At 42.4% G+C, this 21292-nt stretch overlaps 1 pseudogene; it reads right to left on the reverse strand.

Moving 5' to 3' along the window:
- Nucleotides 1-9581: 9581 nt before the first annotated feature.
- LOC135538871 (synaptotagmin-1-like) lies at nucleotides 9582-20609 on the reverse strand (annotated as a pseudogene).
- Between the last annotated feature and the right edge of the window lie 683 nt (nucleotides 20610-21292).

Consider the following 21292-nt stretch of genomic DNA (forward strand, 5'->3'; position numbering starts at 1 on the left):
CCTGACACAGAGCTTCTTCAGATTGAAGACACGGTCAAGAACATTCTTTTCCTCCATATTTAACACCTGTATACAGTAAAACATTTAATCTCTTTCCTCTTCTGAGAAACATCACTGAGTAATACATTCAAAGGGTTATGAGTGGGCAAATAAACTCAGCAAAAAAAAGAAACGTCCTCTCACTGTCAACTGCGTATATTTTCAGCAAGCTTAGCATGTGTAAATGTTTGTTTGAACATAACAAGATCCAACAACTGAGACATAAACTGAACAAGTTCCACAGACATGTGACTAACAGAAATTGAATAATGTTTCCCTGAACAAAGAGGGGGACAAAATCAAAAGTAACAGTTAGTCTCTGGGGTGGCAGTGCATCTCCTCCTCATGGACTGCACCAGATTTGCCAGTTCTTGTTGTGAGATGTTACCCCACTCTTCCACCAAAGCACCTGCAAGTACCCGGACAATTCTGGGGGGAATGGACCTAGCCCTCACCGTCCGATCCAACAGGTGCCAGACGTGCTCAACGGGATAGAGATCCGGGCTATTCGCTGGCCATGGCAGAACACTGATATTCCTGTCTTGCAGGAAATCATGCACAGAACGAGCAGTATGGCTAGTGGCATTGTCATGCTGGAGGGTCATGTCAGGATGAGCCTGCAGGAAGGGTACCACATGAGGGAGGAGGATGTCTTCCCGGTAACGCACAGTGTTGAGATTGTTTGCAATGACAACAAGCTCAGTCCGATGATGCTGTGACACACCACCCCAGACCACGACGGACCTTCCACCTCCAAATCGATCCTGCTCCAGAGTACAGGCCTCGCTCATTTCTTTGACGATAAACGCGAATCCAACCAGCACCCCTGGTGAGACAAAACAGCGACTCGTCAGCGAATAGCACTTTTTGCCAGTCCTGTCTGGTCCAGCGCCGGTGGGTTTGTGCCCATAGACGACGCTGTTGCCGGTGATGTCTGGTAAGAACCTGCCTTACAACCGGCCTACAAGCCCTCAGTCCAGCCTCTCGCAGCCTATTGAGGACAGTCTGAGCACTGATGGAGGGATTGTGTGTTCCTGTTGTAACTCGGGTTGTTGTTGTTGCCATCCTATACCTGTCCCGCAGGTGTGATGTTCAGATGTACCGTTCCTGTGCCGGTGTTGCTACAAATTTTTACAAATCATCTTTGAAAGACAGGGTCCTGAAAAAGAGAAGTTTACATCAACTTGCATGTTCCGCAAGTAGGTGCAACATCAACATATACAGTTGACAATGACAGAAAGAAATGCTGCCTTTAAAAAAATGTCCATAACAAATGATCCATTGAATGCCACGACTAGATTTGAAAAATGAAGATGGCCGAACTGAACAGGAGGGGGAGGGAGTCCAGTCAAGTCCAAGCCATTTTCCTTGAGATGGCCTGCTTGAAGCACTCTGGGTCCACGTCTCCTCCAGGCCGCAGAGCTCTCTCCAGGGTCACCAGCACATTCTGGTGACACTCCCTGATGTTGACAGGATACTTGGCCCTCAGCAGCTCATAGGCAGCGATCAGATGCATATTCTGTTTCACCATGAGGTACTGGATGATACAGGTCGGTGCCAGGGAGTGCCCGTCACGACAGTGGACCAGCACATGTTTCCTTTTTTCCTTGGACGCCTCGATGCATTCGTTGATGTCCTCAAAGCAGTGCTGCTTTAGGGTGGGGCTGCCCTCGCCCAGCTCGTCCGGCACATTGCAGATGTCCACCTTGAGGCGGGACCAGCTGTGGCGGGCGCCCTGGGAGCAGGTGCAGGGGATAAGGCAGAGGCTGGGGCCAGGGTCCCCTGGCAGACTGCTCATGTCGATGATACTGTCGATGTTGTTGCGGCACAGCATGCGCTCATTGTCCGCAGTGTTCAGGTTGCCCACGAAGATGTAGTCCGTCACTTTCCATATGACGGGCACAGAGTACTGGAATTGTTCCTGGCCATTCTGTTTGTGCATGTCTGGGGTGTCTGGAGGACCCACCCTGCCCACTGACCCCACGCCTACCCCGGCCGGACCTGTGGCCGCCCTAATGCTGTAGTTAAGCAGCTTCTTGGAGCCAGAGCAGGAGGGGGGGTTGGAGTCAGACTCTGAGCTGCTTTTCCAGGGAGGGAAGAATAGGGAGAAGCGACCTGTGATCTTGGTGAGGTTCTCCACGGGGCTGGACAGGCCAGAGCTGGAGGCCGTGGTGGATCCAGAGGCACAAAAAAACGAGTCCCTCTCCAGAGAGCCTGTGCTGCCGGCTGCTCCTGCACTGTGGGCCTGCTCCATTTGTAGGAAGACGCAAACGATATCAAACACACACAACACACTGATACAGAGTCCTGCATGGGTTTTTTGGAGCTGCACCCACCCGCGCTGTCCATATCAATTCCGAGCCCCACCCGAGTCCCATCACTTCCGATTCCCATCAGGACATATTTTTCTCTGCAACCCGACCCACCCATATAGAATTGTTCCGAGAGCCGAGCTATTACCCACCGAATAATTCGCAACACAACAAGCTCCTGGGCTTCTAAAATCAATAATCGATTATCATTACAGTAGGGAAAAATAGAATAAAGACGCTCTTCGCCTCTGCTCCTCTCAGCTCTCAAAACAGTGCGCTCTGTGTAGCACGTAGAACGTCACATTGACACAACTCTGGTGGCATAGCAACACCACGTGCATATTGGACCTAAAGTGTTACAATGTAAGTACTACAGCCACCCACATAGCTAATGGCAGTCACTGAGAGAAAATCCACCAGTATGTGTAGGCCTAACAGACAGGCCTGGGCTTTGAGGTTGTTCTTCCACTCCTGGGTCTCCAGAGCTTTCAGCGGCCATTGCTGTCTGAGGAGATGGAAAGGCAGAGGGGCGATGGGCCTTGGGGGCAACTTGGGGGCAAGGGCCATGGGGACAGGCCGAGGCTCATGGTGCTCAGTCCTACTCATCATCAAATTTGGACAGGAGCCTGAATTACACACACAGGAAGACATCCAGGTTTTCTGTAACTTTGCACAGTTTCTTAAAAACTATGAGAAAGGCCTCAACAGCATAGTGGATCTCTCATGCAAAAAGACTACTCTGATGATTTTATGTATAGCTTAACCACTGCGTGAACATTGCAATTTCTGTCCTGCTAGAAAGAGTCTGTTACATCAGACCAAACTAAGGGACTAAACATTAACACAGACATCCCTGATTTACAAAGGACAAGGGATGTGTCAAACGTTATTAGTTATGAACCCCATGAACCCTAGGGATGTGCTGTTGCCTAATAAAGCAGACTGATACTGTACTAATAATTTTTATACAGTCTGAAACAACCCTTCCAAAAAATGATAGCAGTTTTGAAACTGCAGTAACTGACAATCGACTGTGGTATTTTGGACACAGTAATTGCAGAATAACTACACTTAAGGACTTACATCTGGTGTATTAGAAGCAATTATTGGTTCCATGGTTGTCTTCAAATGATTTATTACACAGATTAACCATGAAGATTTCCACCTTTCCATGCACTATAATGGGGGACCCTGTTTTCTGCTAACAAGGCCTGCAGTACCGCGGTCGGCCTTCAACTCCTGTGGCTTCAATGGGAGAGGGCATGCGTTCTCCCCTGATACGCATGCATGTACTTCCATCTTGTGTACCTGCCTTAAATCATGAGCAAACATCTTGATTGCCACACACAGAGACCCACGTATCAATGATGTTGCTCTTGCTGCGGGCGTTTCCCTGATCCCTGATTCCCTGATCCACCTCTACGCAGACGACACCATTCTGTATACTTCTGGCCCTTCCTTGGACACTGTGCTATCTAACCTCCAAACGAGCTTCAATGCCATACAACGTTCCTTCCGTGGCCTCCAACTGCTCTTAAACGCTAGTAAAACCAAATGCATGCTTTTCAACCATTCGCTGCCTGCACCCGCACGCCCGACTAGAATCACCACCCTGGATGGTTCCGACCTAGAATATGTGGACATCTATAAGTAAGGTGTATGACTGTAAACTCTCCTTCCAGACTCATATCAAACATCTCCAATCTAAAATCAAATAGAGTTGGCTTTCTATTTCGCAACAAAGCCTCCTTCACTCACGCCGCCAAGCTTACCCTAGTAAAACTGACTATCCTACCGATCCTCGACTTCGGCGATGTCATTTACAAAACAGCTTCCAATACTCTACTCAGCAAACTGGATGCAGTTTATCACAGTGCCATCCGTTTTGTTACTAAAGCACCTTATACCACCCACCACTGCGACCTATATGCTCTAGTCGGCTGGCCCTCGCTACATATTCGTCGCCAGACCCACTGGCTCCAGGTCATCTACAAGTCCATGCTAGGTAAAGCTCCACTTTATCTCAGTTCACTGGTCACGATGGCAACACCCACCCGTAGCACGCACTCCAGCATGTGTACCTCACTGATCATCCCTAAAGCCAACACCTCATTTGGTCGCCTTTCCTTCCAGTTCTCTGCTGCCTGTGACTGGAACGAATTGCAAAAATCGCTGAAGTTGGAGACTTTTATCTCCCTCACCAACTTCATTCATCTGCTCTCTGAGCAGCTAACCGATCGCTGCAGCTGTACATAGTCCATTGGTAAATAGCCCACCCAATGTACCTACCTCATCCCCATACTGTTTTTATTTATTTACTTTTCTGCTCTTTTGCACACCAGTATCTCTACCTGCACATGAACATCTGGTAATTTATCACTCCAGTGTTAATCTGCAAAATTGCAATTATTTGCCTACCTCCTCATGCCTTTTGCACACAATGTATATAGACTCTTTTTTTCTACTGTGTTTATTGTTTACTTCCATGTGTAACTCTAACTTTATCTTGGCTTGGTCGCAGTTGTAAATGAGAACTTGTTCTCAACTTGCCTACCTGGTTAAATAAAGGTGAAGTAAAAAATACATTAAAATGAGCAAACATCTTGATTGCCACACACAGAGACCCACGGTTTGAAGTCAGTTTAATAAAACTTTTGGTGGATATTTTGTCTCAAATTTCGATGAGCTGAAGGACCCAACCCACTGACAATCGGCAGAGTCATTTCTATGTAAATGTGCATGGCTATGCTGTACACAATGGAAAGCGTCACCACATTAGGGACTATATATGCTGTAGCTAATACATAGTCCTAAAACAGATTGTTATCAAACTAAAGGCTAAAACCCAACATTTATGATGCAGCGCTCAAGCAGGATTCAACATTGAAATATTACCAGGATAAGAAAGGGTAAAAAAGTCTAATGTTTTCTTACCAGTGGCATATTCTGAGCAAGTGATGGACTGTGTATGCCAACTATCTTGAAGTCTGAATGTGCTGTGAAGATGCTTAGCAACCATTCCTGTGAATGAAGGAACATTGATCTTTGCAGTTCCATCTGTGTCATTTACAATTCATTCGTACACAATGACTAGCTAAACAACATTATGTGTGTACATTACTACAAGTGAAACCCTTGATCATGATGACTCTCAGTTCTATTAAATTGCACATAAGAGTCATTGGACAATGACGTCTTCTGTACGGGGGAGTATTGTTAAGAGCCCCGACGCTAGGTCTGAACATTAACACGCATTGCTTGCGGTACGGTTTTGGAAGCATAAGGACCTTTTCTTTCATATCAGCGAGAAATCATTTTCAAAAAGCAAAAGGTTACATTGATACACACCTTTTATAAGGTTAGTGTTCCAACACGGCCACATCTCCATGTTACAGCGCTTTGTTTACGGAAGTCAAGACAGACGAAAAGATAGGCCGCTACCTGTGCTAATTAGCTTTCTAGCATGCTCTGAACACCTTAACTGGGAAGGAAGTGCTGTTCATCAAATGGGTCTGTGCAAAACTGCTACGGTAACTGTATCTTTTTCATTTGAAAGATTTTTCTTGCTGACATGAAAGATAAGGGGCATATCAGCATATGCGATGATTATTGACGTTTCGAGTTGTTAAAACCGCATAGGAATTGTAGTTTACACGTAGCCAATTGTGGGCGAATGTAATGACTGAAAATCCTACAAATGGAGGAGGGTTTTTGAGACCTAGTGCAATCCATGAAGAATACCTACCTGTCTTTCCATTCTGTTTGGGAAATACTTTTCCATCAAACAACTTAGGTGACATTAGGCCTTTGTTCCATTTTTCCACGGTTTCCATTTTCTGCCTCCTGGTGAGAGAGACAGACAGATTAACTAAAGAGGATGCTGAGGATCAACATTGGTCTCAACATTTTCCAAAGCTATCCAATATCAGTGTTGATAATGGCAGCTGAAACCCTGTGTCTATTAATCAACATTGTCTAGGTAGCTGGCTAAGTATATTCATTGTCATTGTAGAGAATTTACCTCCCGCATAAAGATAAAATGAAAGACGAGCAGCAGCAGCATCAGTTGCCTGGATACCCGATGGTGAATTCTACATCTGGCAGAAATTAGCATTTGAATCAGGAAAGTTTCCTCTCACGACCTCTACAAGCCAAAGTGTTGAATAAAATTATATTTTAATGTTCTTTACTGGTTGTCCGTGCAGTTGGTCCTTTTTGCCGGTAGAAATGTGAGACAGTATATCCACAGGAATTAGTGCATTCAGATTTCAGTCACCCGAAGCTTGCATAAAACATGTAAACACGTTCACGAGCTCCGCAAGTATGCATGAGTTTTTATTTTTATTTTGTGAACGCTGAAAATCTGAACACGTAGCACTACCAGTGCTTTGAAAAGTTGATGTAATTCTACATTCCTGTGGATATAATGTCTCACATTCCTACCGCCAAAAGGACCAACCACATGGGCAACCAGTCAAGTATATTAAAAGATAATTTTCTTCAACATTCTGGTTTGAAGAGCTCGTGAGAGGAAACAAAAAAAAAGAAGCTCAATATTGGCTGAATTAGATGTATCCAAATGTAATAAATGATTATTTGATAAAATAATCAAACATAAAACATTAAACAGCCTAAAGTAATCCAGCTTGACCAATTGGTTTGGTATAAATCTGCTGGGCTGGGGAAATTAGGCAAACTCAATTTCATAGACGGGGCTATGGATGCAAGGGACTGGCAGCCCATGAGAATGACATGATATTTGTTTTAAACATATTTTGAAGCTATGTGTGTGTTTTTAAAGACCTCAGATAATAAAAACATGGTATAAAACAACCTTATATTTTGTGTTAGGATAGAGTAGGCTCATAGCATTTTTATATTATTCAAGAATCAGATGAGCATATCATTACATTAAATGTCGATTGAACAGCATATTATCACCGATCTGTTCCTTTAATCAGTTGCATGCCTAATTCGCATTCAAAAATGTTTAAACACTCACCATGTGTAGAGGTAGCCTATGAATTAGTTGGATTCACTCTCGTCGTCTCTGAAATGACAAGGGATCCTTCTTATCATGCACTGGTTGAAATCTGCAAGAAGCAAATCCTCACTAAGAGCAATCACTCACTTAGGAGGCAATGATTTCAAGGCACGCTTTAATTGGACAGCTTAGCAGCACTCCAGGTATCCTGGAAACGCTAGTCCTACGATGTCATCCTGCTGTATACCGAGGAGCTGAGCACATAGCCCGTAGAGATATAATAGATATAATAGCCTATGGAGGACAGAGGGAACTCGAGCGATAGGGTGTGGGATAGGGAGAGAGTACAGGCCAGATGTTGTAATTACGTCCTTGAAACCAGTGGAGGCTGCTAAGGGGAGGACGGCTCATAATAATGGCTGGAACGGGTTGAATGCAATGGAAACCATGTGCTCGATGTATTTGATACCAATAGGTCAACTCAAAAGGTATTTATTGTATTGATGACAGAAGAGTCCGTCAGCATTGTGTCATACTGCACATTTACTGACACATATCATGACTGAGGTGCCGTTGTGAAATGTCCAGGGCATTTGCGGTGTCGGTGTGAATGAAGTGTTGGTGCAGTGTTGGACGCTTATGATTGCATGAAGACAGACACACAACATCAACAGGATGGGTGGGCATATTTTACATTTCAAAGAGCCTCCTTAATCTCCTCGGCTCTTCATTTTCAGGTGCATGATGTGCGTTGATAAGAACATCGCCAGCCGAACAGGGAAGGCCCCACCTGCCTGTTGTCAAGACACCTGCCCCCCAAAGGCCTTTCTCTCTCCACCCTCGCCAGTTACAAAAACATTGACAACAAACAGACTTCAAAGACTTTGAGCGTGCAGCGTGGCTTGGGCAACTAACTCCAACATTATGAATTAGATGGAGCCCCATTGACAGATAATGTGCTTGTTTTCTGTCCATTGGCCTCATGTCAAATGGCTCTTGGTGTCATGTGATGTATCTGATACTTTACCAGGGAGTATGCCATCCATGGTTTATTGATTAGGCCCGTAGTTACGATCAGAAAACAGAGGTTTCATGGTTCTTTGATGTAACTGTGCCCAGCCTTTGGGAGGCTTACCACAGGCCAGGTCACCCAACGGGAGGCCATGTGTCAAAGGACCGTGAACATGGATGGGCCAGAGCGAATCAGAAAAATGATCAGAGCTGACTGAATAGACAGCAAAACCTTTGGTTTTGGCTCTGATGCTGGATCACTTAGATACTCAGGTTCTGGGAACACATCTGCAGTTCTGCACTCACACACACTTGTTATCCAATCATCTCTTTCTAGAAAGTAGCAACAATTCACCAGAATCATTCAGAGGATTCAGAAAAAAAATCGATTTGATATCCAACGAAACCTTTGAAATGTAAACAGTAGAAACTCCATTTGATTTCCAATAAAAAAAATGTTTGGAAATTGAGGACATTTTCTTTAAATCCTTATTGAGTTATATTTCCTCTTTTTTAACCTTTATTTTACTAGGCAAGTCAGTTAAGAACAAATTCTTATTTTTGATGGCCTAGGAACAGTGGGTTAACTGCCTGTTCAGGGTACCTTGTCAGCTTGGGGATTTGAACTTGCAACCTTTTGGTTACTAGTCCAACACTCTAAACACTAGGCTACCCTGCCACCCCAGTCATTCCTTCTTCTTTGACTTGACTGTCCGACCGATGAAACCTAGCATGACTACAATCAGGGTCAAATAAAGTACCCTCATTTAAAGTCAAAACCTTTCTGAGTTACACCCAAGCTTTCATATTTGTTGCAATATTGCAAAATGTGTTTCAATATTATTTGTATTGAGGATATGTCTGACAACATGCCCTCAAATAATGAAATAAAATGTATTTACTTATGTCATACCATTTAATGTGTTTACACCAGACTACCGAGAGATGTAAGCAATATCCCAGTGATGACACTGAGACAAAGCCGGTATTAACATTATAAACCATCTCTGGCTGAGACTCCAAGCCCTTGATCTGTTGTTTTCATCCCTGTTAATGAGGTATCATAAGGTCCTACAGGCTGACACTGCTGTGGCTCCCTGATTTCCCATTGGCCCAACCTTGTGTCACTTGGGAGAGAGGAGCCTGCTGAACTTAGGTTAATTGAGCCACGGTAAGGCACATGATATTATCACCTGAAATTCAATCAGACACAGTCAATTAGACGGTTGTGGAAATGAGAAGCCATACATGGATTTATTGCATATTTCCATCAATTAAGAGTGTACATACAACATGTAAAGTATTTGTCCGTTGTTTCATGAGCTGAAATCAAAGATCCCAGAAATGTTCCATATGCACAAAAATCTTGCTTCTCTCAAATTTTGTGCACACATGTTTACATCCCTGTTTGTAATAATTTCTCCTTTGCCAAGATAATCCATCTACCTGACAAGTGTGGCATATCAAGAAGCTGATTAAACAGCTGCATCTTGTGCTGGGGACAATAAAAGGCCATTCTAGAATGTGCAGTTTTGTCACACAACACAATGCCACAAAATTTGAGGGAGCGTGCAATTGGCATGCTGACTGCAGGAATGTCCACCAGAGTTGTTGCCAGAGAATTTTATGTAAATTTCTCTACCATAAGTTGCCTCCAACGTTGTTTTCAAAAATTTGGCGGTACATTCAACTGGCCTCACAACCGCAGACCTGGTGTAACGCACCAGCCCAGGACCTCAATACATTCGGCTGCTTTACCTGCGGGATCATTGGAGACCAGCCACCAGGACAGCTGATGAATAATAAAGCCCTTTTGTTGGGAAAAACGAATCTGATTGGCTGGGCCTGACTTCCCAGCGTGTGTGCCTCGCTCCCAAGTGGGTGGGCCTACAGTATGCTCTCCCAGGCCATGGAGTCTTTTTGTATGCTAGTCTGTGCAGCATTTAGGTTTGACTGTAATGCTATATTCAACTTGAGTATAAAACCAATAAACAATGGGCTACATAGAAAATAGATAGGTCCAGTTAAGAATAGGAAAATAATCTATCACGTATGTATTTCATAACATGTCTATAAAAATTGCAACTATTTAAATCTGGATGTCCAGCATGCATATTGGATTATTTTATCAGCGTTTAAAAGTGCTCGAGCCTCCAAGCTGCTATTAGCTAAGTGAAGCAGAGGACGGTAGTTGGTTATTTCTAGCCTCTTCCCATGGTCGCTGGAGTGCCATGATTCTGGAAAGCAAGTCTAAGTTTTCTCAAAAGTTCTTATTAATGAAGGGGATCCTGACTGAGTGTTTGAGTTCGAGAATGGAGTCCACCTGTTCACTGGAAAACAGGTTGTGCCACTGGGCCACAGGCTTACGGGGTTGGACAGCATGTCTGCCCAGTGCCTCTGCTGGTTCCCTGTAGCATCACAACCCAGGAAGATCTTCCCAATAGCATCGTTCCTGGTAAACTTGTCATGGTCCCACACGGAAATCACCAGCTGAAGCCTCTGGAGGGAGCAATAGCAGACAACAGTCACTGCAAAGGAGGTCCCATTACTTTTTGTTTAAAGGGGCAATCTGCAGTACAAACAATATTGGTTTTGGTTAACAGCTGAGGAATGGGGTTGAAAATATATAACCACTCTCAAATTTATAGACAGAGCTATGGATGCAAGGACTGACCATCCAATATACCAAAATTATAGTTTAACCATGCTTTGATGCTGTACAGTGTTTGTTTACAATTAAATCGTTTACAAATTGTGAAGTAAAACAAGCTTATACACTGTGTACAAAACATTACGAACACCTGGTCTTTCCGTGACATATACTGACCAGATGAATCCAGGTTTAAGTGTGTAAAGAAGTGCAACGCTGCTAGTTTTTTAAAACAGTTTCACATGTGTATCACGAATGGTCCACTACCCAAAGTACATCCAGCCAACTTGACACAAGTGTGGGAAGCATTGGAGTAAACATGGGCCAGCATCACTATGGAACGCTTTCGACACCTTGTAGAGTTCATGCCCTGATTAATTGAGGCTGTTCTGAGGGAAAAGGGGTGAAACTCAATACTCATATTTTGTTTACTCATTGTATTTTGGGTTCTGATGGGGTACAACAGTGGAACTCAGCTCAAGGCATTTTTATGTTATATTCTTTAAAAATGTATTTGTTTATATCGCACTGTAAAGGGGTTGCTGTTAATTTGACAGTAATTTACAGGCAGTTCAGTGGCAAGTAAAATTATATATTTCATATTACAGTACACCTACTCTACTATAAATAAATAATCAAACCAAGTACTGTGATAGACATACGGTACAATACTGTAAATTTGACTGTACTTTACTGTAGAAAAAAGTACATGTTACCGTAATCTGAAGGAATGAAAGAATGAATGAAATTCATTGAAGGGAGGGGTTTGTATTTCACAGTATTTTACTGTAATTGTAAGGGATTGGTACAAGCAGGTTGGTTGCTAGGTAAAGTGTTAAACATTGCAGCATATTAATGAATGTTTGTGTTTTATATCACTTGTACTTCCAGAGGCCTTAAAGGTAGGTGTGGAAACACTTTGTTGCTTTTATGAATTTTGTCTTGCTGCTTTTTGCTCTATGTTGCTCTGTCTGTATGCTACGTCTTGCTTGTCCTATGTTGCTATGTCTTGCTTGTTCTATGTTGCTATTGTCTATATTGTCATTGTTTTTAATAACCTGCCCAGGGACTGCGGTTGAAAATTAGCCAGCTGGCTAAAACCGGCACTTTAACTGAAACGTTGATTAATGTGCACGATCCCTGTAAAAATAAAAATAAACTCAAACTCGAACTCAAACAGTGCAGTCAAACACTTTTTCTGTGTTTTGTATATATTTCCTAACTAGGTTGGAATAATACTGTGAAATCGTGAAAATTATGATGATGCCCTTTTAGTGTAAAACCTGATTGAAAAGACCAGCCGGAAAATTTCCACTTGTTTTGGTGGGAGGGAGTTTTGTCTTGCATAGTGACATCACCAGGTGGTAAATAAGTTGATAGACCAATAAGAAACAAAGTTCCAAACCCCTCTGGCAATAACAGCTGGTTTTCAGTTTTCCACTCCCCACTCAGGCCACTCCCAGACAGTTCTCGCATAATTCTTGCTTGAGAAATTGCTATTTGCTAAGAAGCTATTGTTCTGTCTTTTTTTACCATTTTAATTTTTAACAATCACAGTAAGGCACACAATTGTTTCCCAGAAATGATTTGATATTGACATAAAAACAGATGGATTGGACCTTTATAGGCTTCCAAAATGGCAGTTACTGCAAAACAGACCAAAAGGAAATGACAAAATGCTCAAACACTTAAAGAGCAACTGAAGGCAATAACGGCCTATGTGGCAATAATATTAGTCAGCAACATTTATTCTAGTGTGACAATATACCACAAAGTGTAAATAGGATAATTTTGGTCATAAAGTCAGTATCGTCTAAAATACAGATTTTTGAGATAATTTGAAAAAAAGTGTATGTCACGGAATGAGGGGTACCGGTCAAACCACAATGTGTTACGACAGGAAAAACTAAATGTCACCATACGTTATTCAGTGGTGTTTTCCTTGGGTTTCATTTATTTCAGTCGTGCCCACATGCCCATAGCTGGCAGCACCTAAGTAATCGTCAATTCGGAGTGCAGCTGCACCAGTCCCGATCATGAATGCCCATGGTCAATTTGGTTTGACATTCAATATCCCTATGGGTAAGTTAGGGACCACAGGAGGCTGTTGATGGGAGGACTGCTCATAATAATGGCTGGAATGTAGTGAAGGGAATGGTATCAAACACATGGAAACCATGTGTTTGATGAGTTCGATACCATTCCATTGACTCCATTCCAGCCATTACTATGAGCCCGTCCTCCCCATTTAAGGTACCACCAACCTCCTGTGTTAGTCAGTCAACTATCCCCACAGATAGGCAATCCAAAGTCAAACCAATTTTTCCACAGGTCGCACACCAGCCGGCTAAAGAAGTTGGCTAGTTTGCTAGCTAGTCTAGGCTACTTCCAAACACAAGACCTGGTTAAACTGTTTCAAGTTATCTGGAAGTGTGAGTGACTGTAACTGTGCACTGTTTTGCAGAGTGAAAGAACAGACGCTTGTCACGAGATACCCACATCAGAGATACACATTTCAAAGCACACCTCCAAGACACAAATCTAGTTCTCAGTCAAATTACATAATGAGGAGAATTACATAATGAGGATAATTGAAACCGAGGCTCAAACAGGAAGTTCAGCCCCCTTTTAAGGTTTAAGACTTGCTGCAACTCCAATCTGACCCCTATACATTAGAAATTGATGGGGCACCATAACCACATATGAGCAGAATTGGTACAGCATTCTCACTTATGGGTGCAAGAGGTTAGCCTCTTACAAGGCACAACTCAAAATAGAATAATGAGCCAGAAACAGCAATACCATGCACCCACTGGTGGTCAAAAGGTTTTTGACCCTCCAAAGGTACAGTACAGTACTGTATTCTATGGGGTGGAATGGAATTCCATTCTAAATACAGCAATTATGTCCCAGCCTATAACATTTTCCCACAATGCACCATCATTTACAGTATGCTTCGGTAAAACGTTTCTGAGTATTTAACTGTTGATAATACCATAAATTACCGTATAAATGAGAGCCAAAAATGCCTCATCTTAGCCATATTCTGAGATACGATCATACTTACTTGAATTTGTTCAAATGACACCACAAATGTAAAAGATTCGTTGAAGTAGGGATTTTGTGTGCACTTTTTAACAGATGTCTTCTTTCTCTTCCACTTCTTCTTGTCCAGAGCTAGCTGTACTTTTACATAGGGATCTACAGTGTACATGAATGACAGTAGAATGTAGTTTGAGCATCCAGTATTATTTGTAATAATCGAAACTGGCCACAATAATCCTGTAGTATTATTTGTAATATTCATAATTTAGCCTGGAATCCAGACCTGTTTTGTAACAGTCCACTCCTTGTTACTCCATGTTATATGTTTGGCATGTGACGATTTGTACAAGGAGTGGAATTTCAGCACAAAACCGGTCTGGATTCCAGGCTAATCATAACTCTTCACAAAAACAACCATTCAGTCTTCCTCTCAGAGAGCCAGGGCTTGGACCTACCTGATGAGCCCCTAAATCCATACTCTTTAGGTTCTTGGCCTCCAGGATGACAACAGTCAGTTTGCTGGTGGTCGGGACATAACGCAATGAGAAGCAGATCTCCCCCAGAATGATATCCTGTAATCACAGAAGGTAACCAGAAACAATATGAACAACCAGGTGGAAATACAGTATGTAAGCCAATATTATCTCAAGGAAAATTAGGTAGAGGTAGACTACAATTACACATCTTGCTTCCTGTATTTGTATCAGCATTATGACCGGTCCAAAAATCAAGTCATATCCTAACCTCAGACTTGGAGGGTTCACTAAGGTTTTTCCACTCCTCGATCACATGATTCCAGTCGATGGTTCCGAGCTGCAGCCTCAGCTCCCCGATGATGTCATGTTTGGAGAACCTATCGAAGTCGAACACCTTCATGACTAGGGTGGACTCATTGAGCTCAGCTTTGTCAATCTGGACACAAGACAGTCAGATGAGATTGAAGAGTGGGGCAGAGACACAGACTCACTAACATTGTGTATGAAACAATAGCCTGGCTAAAAATCTCTTAAACATATAAAACATACAATAGGAATATCAATATAATACCTCAAATGTGAAGTGTTCATTGAAAATGGGGTTAAGGGTTTTCCTGTAGACCTTAGTCTCGAATGTCTTTGACTTGTTGGGGGTGATGTAGACTTTAACATAGGGGTCAGAGGTGCCTCCCAGGTCCATAGCTGGCAGTGCTGCAGCCTGTTTAATCCCCACTGTCAGCTGCAGGGGATGAGTGATGGCAGGAGAGTCAAAGACAGTAGGGGAAGATAAAGGGCCACACACACATGCAAGATCACTGTAAGTCCAATTGCTCTACGGTATAAACATAAAGACACATTGAAGTCTACCTTTCCAACAAGCCAGTTCATCAAATGTATGCCCTGTTAAGGCTGCCCCGGTCAATTGTAAATACTGTTATTGTAAAGTGGAAACCTCTAGGAGCAACAACGGGACAGCCGTTGAAGTGGTAGGCCACACAAGCTCATAGAACGGGAATGCTGAGTGCTGAAGCGTGTAAAAATTGTCTGTCCTCGGTTGCAACACTCACTACCAACTTCCAAACTGCTTCTGGAAGCAATGTCAGCACATGAACTGTTAATCACAAGCTTCATGAAATGGGTTTCCATGGCAAAGAAGCCACACACAAGCCTAAGATCACGATGAGCAATGCCAAGCGTTGATTCTCTGCGAGAACGCATTCTCTGCCAGCCAGGCCTAATCTCCCAACATCAGTGACTGACCTCACTAATGCGCTTGTGGCTGAATGGAAGCAAGTTCCCGCAGCAATGTTTCAGCATCTAGTGGAAAGCCTTCCCAGAAGAGCAAAGGCTGTTATAGCAAAAAAGTGGGGACTAAGTCCAAATTATTGCCCATGATTTTGGAATGAGATGTTGGCTTGTGTTGTTTTGATAAAGTTACAAGTTCAAAAGACTAACTAACCTCTTGTGCCTTGTATTCCAGAGAGTAGAGTAGTCTTCCACGGTTTTTAGCTGAGCCGTAGTTTGCATCATCCGAGGGAGGTTGGACCTGCCCATCAAGAACACTGTCATAGCTCGAACCAGCCAATCACATTCATCGGCTACACAATCCCTCAAGCAGTGGCCCATCCTAACATACAGTGCCAGTAAAAGGTTTGGATACACCTACGCATTCAAGGGTTTTTCTTTATTTGTCCTGTTTCCTACATTGTAGAATAAAAGTGAAGACATATGAAACTATGAAATAACACATAGGGAATAATGTAGTAAGCAAAATCATGTAGTAAGACTTGAACAAATCAAAATAGATTTTATATTTGACCTTCAAAGTAGCCACCCTTTGCCTTGATGACAGCTTAGCACACTATTGGCATTCTCTTAACCAGCTTCATGAGGAAGTTACCTGGAATGCATTTCAATTAACAGGTGTGCCTTTTTAAAGGGAATTTGTGGAATTTCTTTCCTTCTTAATACATTTGAGCCAATCAGTTGTGTTGTGACAAGGTAGGGGTGGTGTACAGAAGATTGCCCTATTTGGTAAAAGACCAAGTCCATATTATGGCAAGAGTAGCTCAACTAGGCAAAGAGAAACGACAGTCTATCATTACTTTAAGACATGAAAGTCACTCGCAAAGACCGTCAAGCACTATGATGAAACTGGCTCTCATGAGGACCGCCACAGGAAAGAAAGACTCAGAGTTACCTCTGCTGCAGAGGATAAGTTCATTAGACTTAACTCCACCTCAGATTGCAGCCCTTACTTCACAGAGTTCAAGTAACATTCACATCTCAACATCAACTGTTCAAAGGAGACTTCATGATCGAATTGCTGCAAAGGAACCACTACTAAAGGACACCAATAAGAAGAAGAGACTTGCTTAGGCCAATAAGCACGAACAATGGACATTAGACCAGTGGAAATCTGTCATTTGGTCTGATAAATCTACATTTGATATTTTTGGATAATATCCGCAAGTGTGGTTCCCACCGTGAAGCATGGAGGAGGAGGTGTGATGGTGTAGGGGTGCTTTGTTGGTGACACTGTCTGTGATTTATTTAGAATTCAAGGCACACTTAACCAGCATGGCTACCACAGCATTCTGCAGCGATACACCATCCTATCAGTGTCACGCCCTGGTTGATATATATTGTGTTTGTCTTTATTTTTTTGGTCAGGCCAGGGTGTGACATGGGTTTATTGTGGTGTGTTTTGTCTTGGGGTTTTGTTAGGTATTGGGTGTGTGGTTTAGTGGGGGTATCTAGCATAGTCCATGGCTGTCTGGAGTGGTTCTCAATCCGAGGCAGGTGTTTATCATCGTCTCTGATTGGGAACCATATTTAGGCAGCCATATTCTTTGAGTATTTCGTGGGTGATTGTTCCTGTCTCTGTGTTTGTTGTCACCAGATAGGATGTATAGATTTTTCACAGTCCGTTTGTTGTTTTTGTATTTGTTCGTTTTCATCGTTATTAAACATGTCTCAAAAATACCACATTGGATTTTGGTCCGCTTCTCCTTCACCAGACGAGAACCGTTACAATCTGGTTTGCGCTTAGTGGGACTATCATTTGTTTTCAAGAGGACAATGACCTAAAACACACATCCAGGCTGTGTAAGGGCTATTTGACCAAGAAGGAGAGTGATGGTGTAGCATCAGATGACCTGGTCTCCACAATCACCCAAACTCAACCCAATTGCTTTAGGATGAGTTGGACCGCAGAATGAAGGAAAAGCAGCCAAGAAGTGCGCAGCATATGTGGGAACTCCTTCAAGACTGTTGAAAAAACATTCCTCATGAAGCTGTCTGAGAGAATGCCAAGAGTGTGCAAAGCTGTCATCAAGGCAAAGGGTGGATACTTTGAAGAATCTAAAATATACAGTATTTTGATGTGTTTAATACTTTTTTTGGATACTACATGATTCCATATGTGTTATTTCATAGTTTTGATGCCTTCACTATTATTCTACAATGTAGAAAATAGTGAAAAAAATAAAGAGAAACTCTTGAATGAGTAGAACCTTTGACTGGTACTGTACATAAGGAGCTAAGGCTACACCTCTACTTCACTCCTCCACAACGGCGACCAATCCAAGCAAGAAGAAATGGATAGAATGGAGCAGACGCTCTGAGTTATCCCACAAAGACCAAGCTAGTACTACTACTACCTTTACTTACTAGCGATGTAGTCGTAGAACCAGTCACCCCTTGTAGATTGATCTGATGGTCCGGGTTGTTCTTTCTCTTTTTCTTGCTCTTGCAGCAGTATTTCACAAAGACCCAAATAATACACACCAAAAACAGCAAGACGATGACGGCAAAGATGGTGTAAATGGCCCATCTTGGCACTGCGTGAGATAGAAAAAGACAGCAGTTTGTCTCATTATGACACACTTCTGAAGCATGAGGCAAGAGCACAGCTAGCAAGATTAAGGAGAGATCGACTTGTAACGAGTTGAAATGGAGAGCTTTTGAAAACATTTGCCTGCATTTATTTGACAGCAGCAGCCCCTAGCTGCCAAGTCCTGGGAGTCAGTGTAGTCAAGTAGTCTCACACATCTGAATCATGCAGCAAAGAGCACAGCCAGCAGGAGATATGAACGTATATAACAAGTGAAAATTGAGAGCTAAAAAATGTGCACTTGAAGTGGAATTTGGAATTAGATATGTCACATAGGAACAGGTGCCCAGGCAGGCAGGCTGCTCTACTCATCTATGTCTGTTGAAAGTGGGACAGATGGGGGGCAGCGTAGGGGTGCCCACTCATGACAGAGTGTGTGTGAAGGGGGAGTGTCAGAAGAAGAGAGGGGGGTGGAAAGATAGATGGAGGGAGAGATGTGGTGGGGGTGGGGTAGTGGTGGAAGAGGTGTGGGCAGTTAGGTGGTTACTTACAGTGAATCTTGTGCAGCAGCGGCGTTAGTGGGGCTGGCAGTAGCTTTGTTATTAAGTCGCGGTAGGGGTTATTTTGCCATTTGCTAATGGGGTTTAAGGAAACATGGTACATGTATAGGGTGAATAGCTGAGACCTAGAATCAAAAGGAAACAGCAAAAACAGGATATGAGGAAAAGCAATTTGGGTAATTCATAGCTCAGGTTGTTACTGTGTCTGCTGACAGCAACTGCAACTTTAACACAGCTATTGTACTGTTGCTCCACAGCAGCCTCTTCTGGTTACTTAAAGCACTAATCATTTTCATAGCTTTGATGTTGAAACTATTTTCAAACTCAAGTTAAGCCCCCACCCATTCTTTCTTAACATCCATTCTTTAAAAACATTGTGCCTCTGCTTGCAAAAACTTGGTTGCCGTGACAGAGAGCGGCTACTTAGCCATAACAATTGTTAAACAACTGCAGAGTTGAGTGCTGACAGCTCCACACAGGCAGTAGCCCATCAACAAAGGGTGTGCTGCACACCCTGATAACATTATGTGAGACAAAATGGCCATAGCACAGGGAATTACTTTTCTTTACATGTACACGGCAAATTGGCCAGAATTACCTCGTGTTGATTCTTCAGTGTAACATTTCTAGATTTGATTCAGGAGTTAAATTAACTATGTAAGTTTTAAATTAACACTCATTGGTGTTAACCCCCGTGTTGGTGTTAACAACCAGTGTTGAACCAAAACCACACCCATCAGTATCATATATCCCAGAAAGCTCTTTTGTGGGTTGATTTTTCAAATTGTTTGTTTCAATATCTATGTTTTTGCAGGGACATAGATTGATTGATAAACCAATGTGCTACTTAATTTATTGCACCATTACTAAAATGGTTGTTCCAGTTTAGATGCTTTTGGTAGTCTCATATCTTAGTCTTCCTGGCCCTGGCAATCATTCTGAATGCAGGTTGCGGGTGAATAAAAATTCTAAATGTTGGATACCCCACACTGGCCAGCATAATGTGACTTGCAGACCTGATGTGGCCTGTAAACCATGAGTTTGAGGTTAAAACTAGGTTAAAATTAGGCCCTCAAAATAAGGCCTTATGAAATACATATTATATTGTTTTAAGGAATTACATTTTAATGATAACATATTCACTTAGGATCTCACTTGGCGAAGTCCACACAACTGAAACTGAATGAATGCAGCAAACATGTCTCCTTCAGTAAACAATACAGTCATGGGTGGTAACTCTACAATTCATTGAAAAGCACTTTGGGAAATATGCAAATAAGGCTTTAAACTAAGCAGTGGTTTAAATTTAACACTAAAAAGTGTGGACCCGTATAGACACTGGAACAGTGTTAAATGTAATACTCTCAGTGTTTATTTAACCCTGGAGAATTTGCCGTGCAGTAAATACAGTTCACATTATTTGAGCGTTAGAAAAAAGTGGAAAGACAAAGTACCACAAGAGCTTGTCTCACAAGAGCTTGAGTCTTTGTTCCCATGAACACAACCAACAACCATACAATATGCCAAAAAAACACATTATCAATAGATACCTATATTCTGACAGAATCAACTTTTACAATATAGGAAAAGGAATATGTAAGCACAGAGTTAACACTCACTTTCAGGACCAGTGCAGTTTGTATCCTTATTACCGTAGCCTACTTGAAGACTGTATTACTCTATCCTTCCTCCATGCAGTTCTCCAGCAACAGGGAGTTACAGGATAACAACAAATGAGCGGAAGGAAGTCACATTGCCCTGAAAGTCTGAAAGTGGCTGGACCAGCCCATAAACGTTCTGTATGAAGTGTTGATCAGTGAGAAGAAACGTGAATAAATGGGGAAGATAAATATTATACCATTATGCATTTTGCCTAGTTCATCGCTAAGTAGATAAAGGCCAACTTAGTTAGGCTGTAGCCTTTAATATTGTTCCAACTACAGTATCACAGTTTCATTTAGAATAAAAATGTTGAGTAACCTATGTTTCAGGTGTGCGTATTACTAGTATTAAACAACACAATAAGCTGTGTATTCTGGTTTAAACACATCTTTCTGTAGTGTTTAAGTACTCAATCTTGTGCCATACAGTGTTTGCACATTACAAACACACATTTAGGTAATCTATTGACAGAGTTGATGCATGTGTCAGTATACCTAATGAGTAACACGACAAAGACGTTTCCAGAATGAACCACCCATGGTTTTGACTATATTACTCAAAAAATCATGTCTGTTAGACAGTCACGTGATAAGCACATTTTGGAGAGGTTTGAGTGGGTTTCTTTTAAATGGGTAAATATTACACTGGTATATTGCTTGACTTAACATTTTGTGCAATAATAACAGATACGTTTGTATCATTTACATGTGAGGATTAG

The sequence above is a fragment of the Oncorhynchus masou genome, unplaced genomic scaffold, assembly GCF_036934945.1.
Source record: "Oncorhynchus masou masou isolate Uvic2021 unplaced genomic scaffold, UVic_Omas_1.1 unplaced_scaffold_189___fragment_2___debris, whole genome shotgun sequence".
NCBI classification, from domain to species: Eukaryota; Metazoa; Chordata; class Actinopteri; order Salmoniformes; family Salmonidae; genus Oncorhynchus; species Oncorhynchus masou.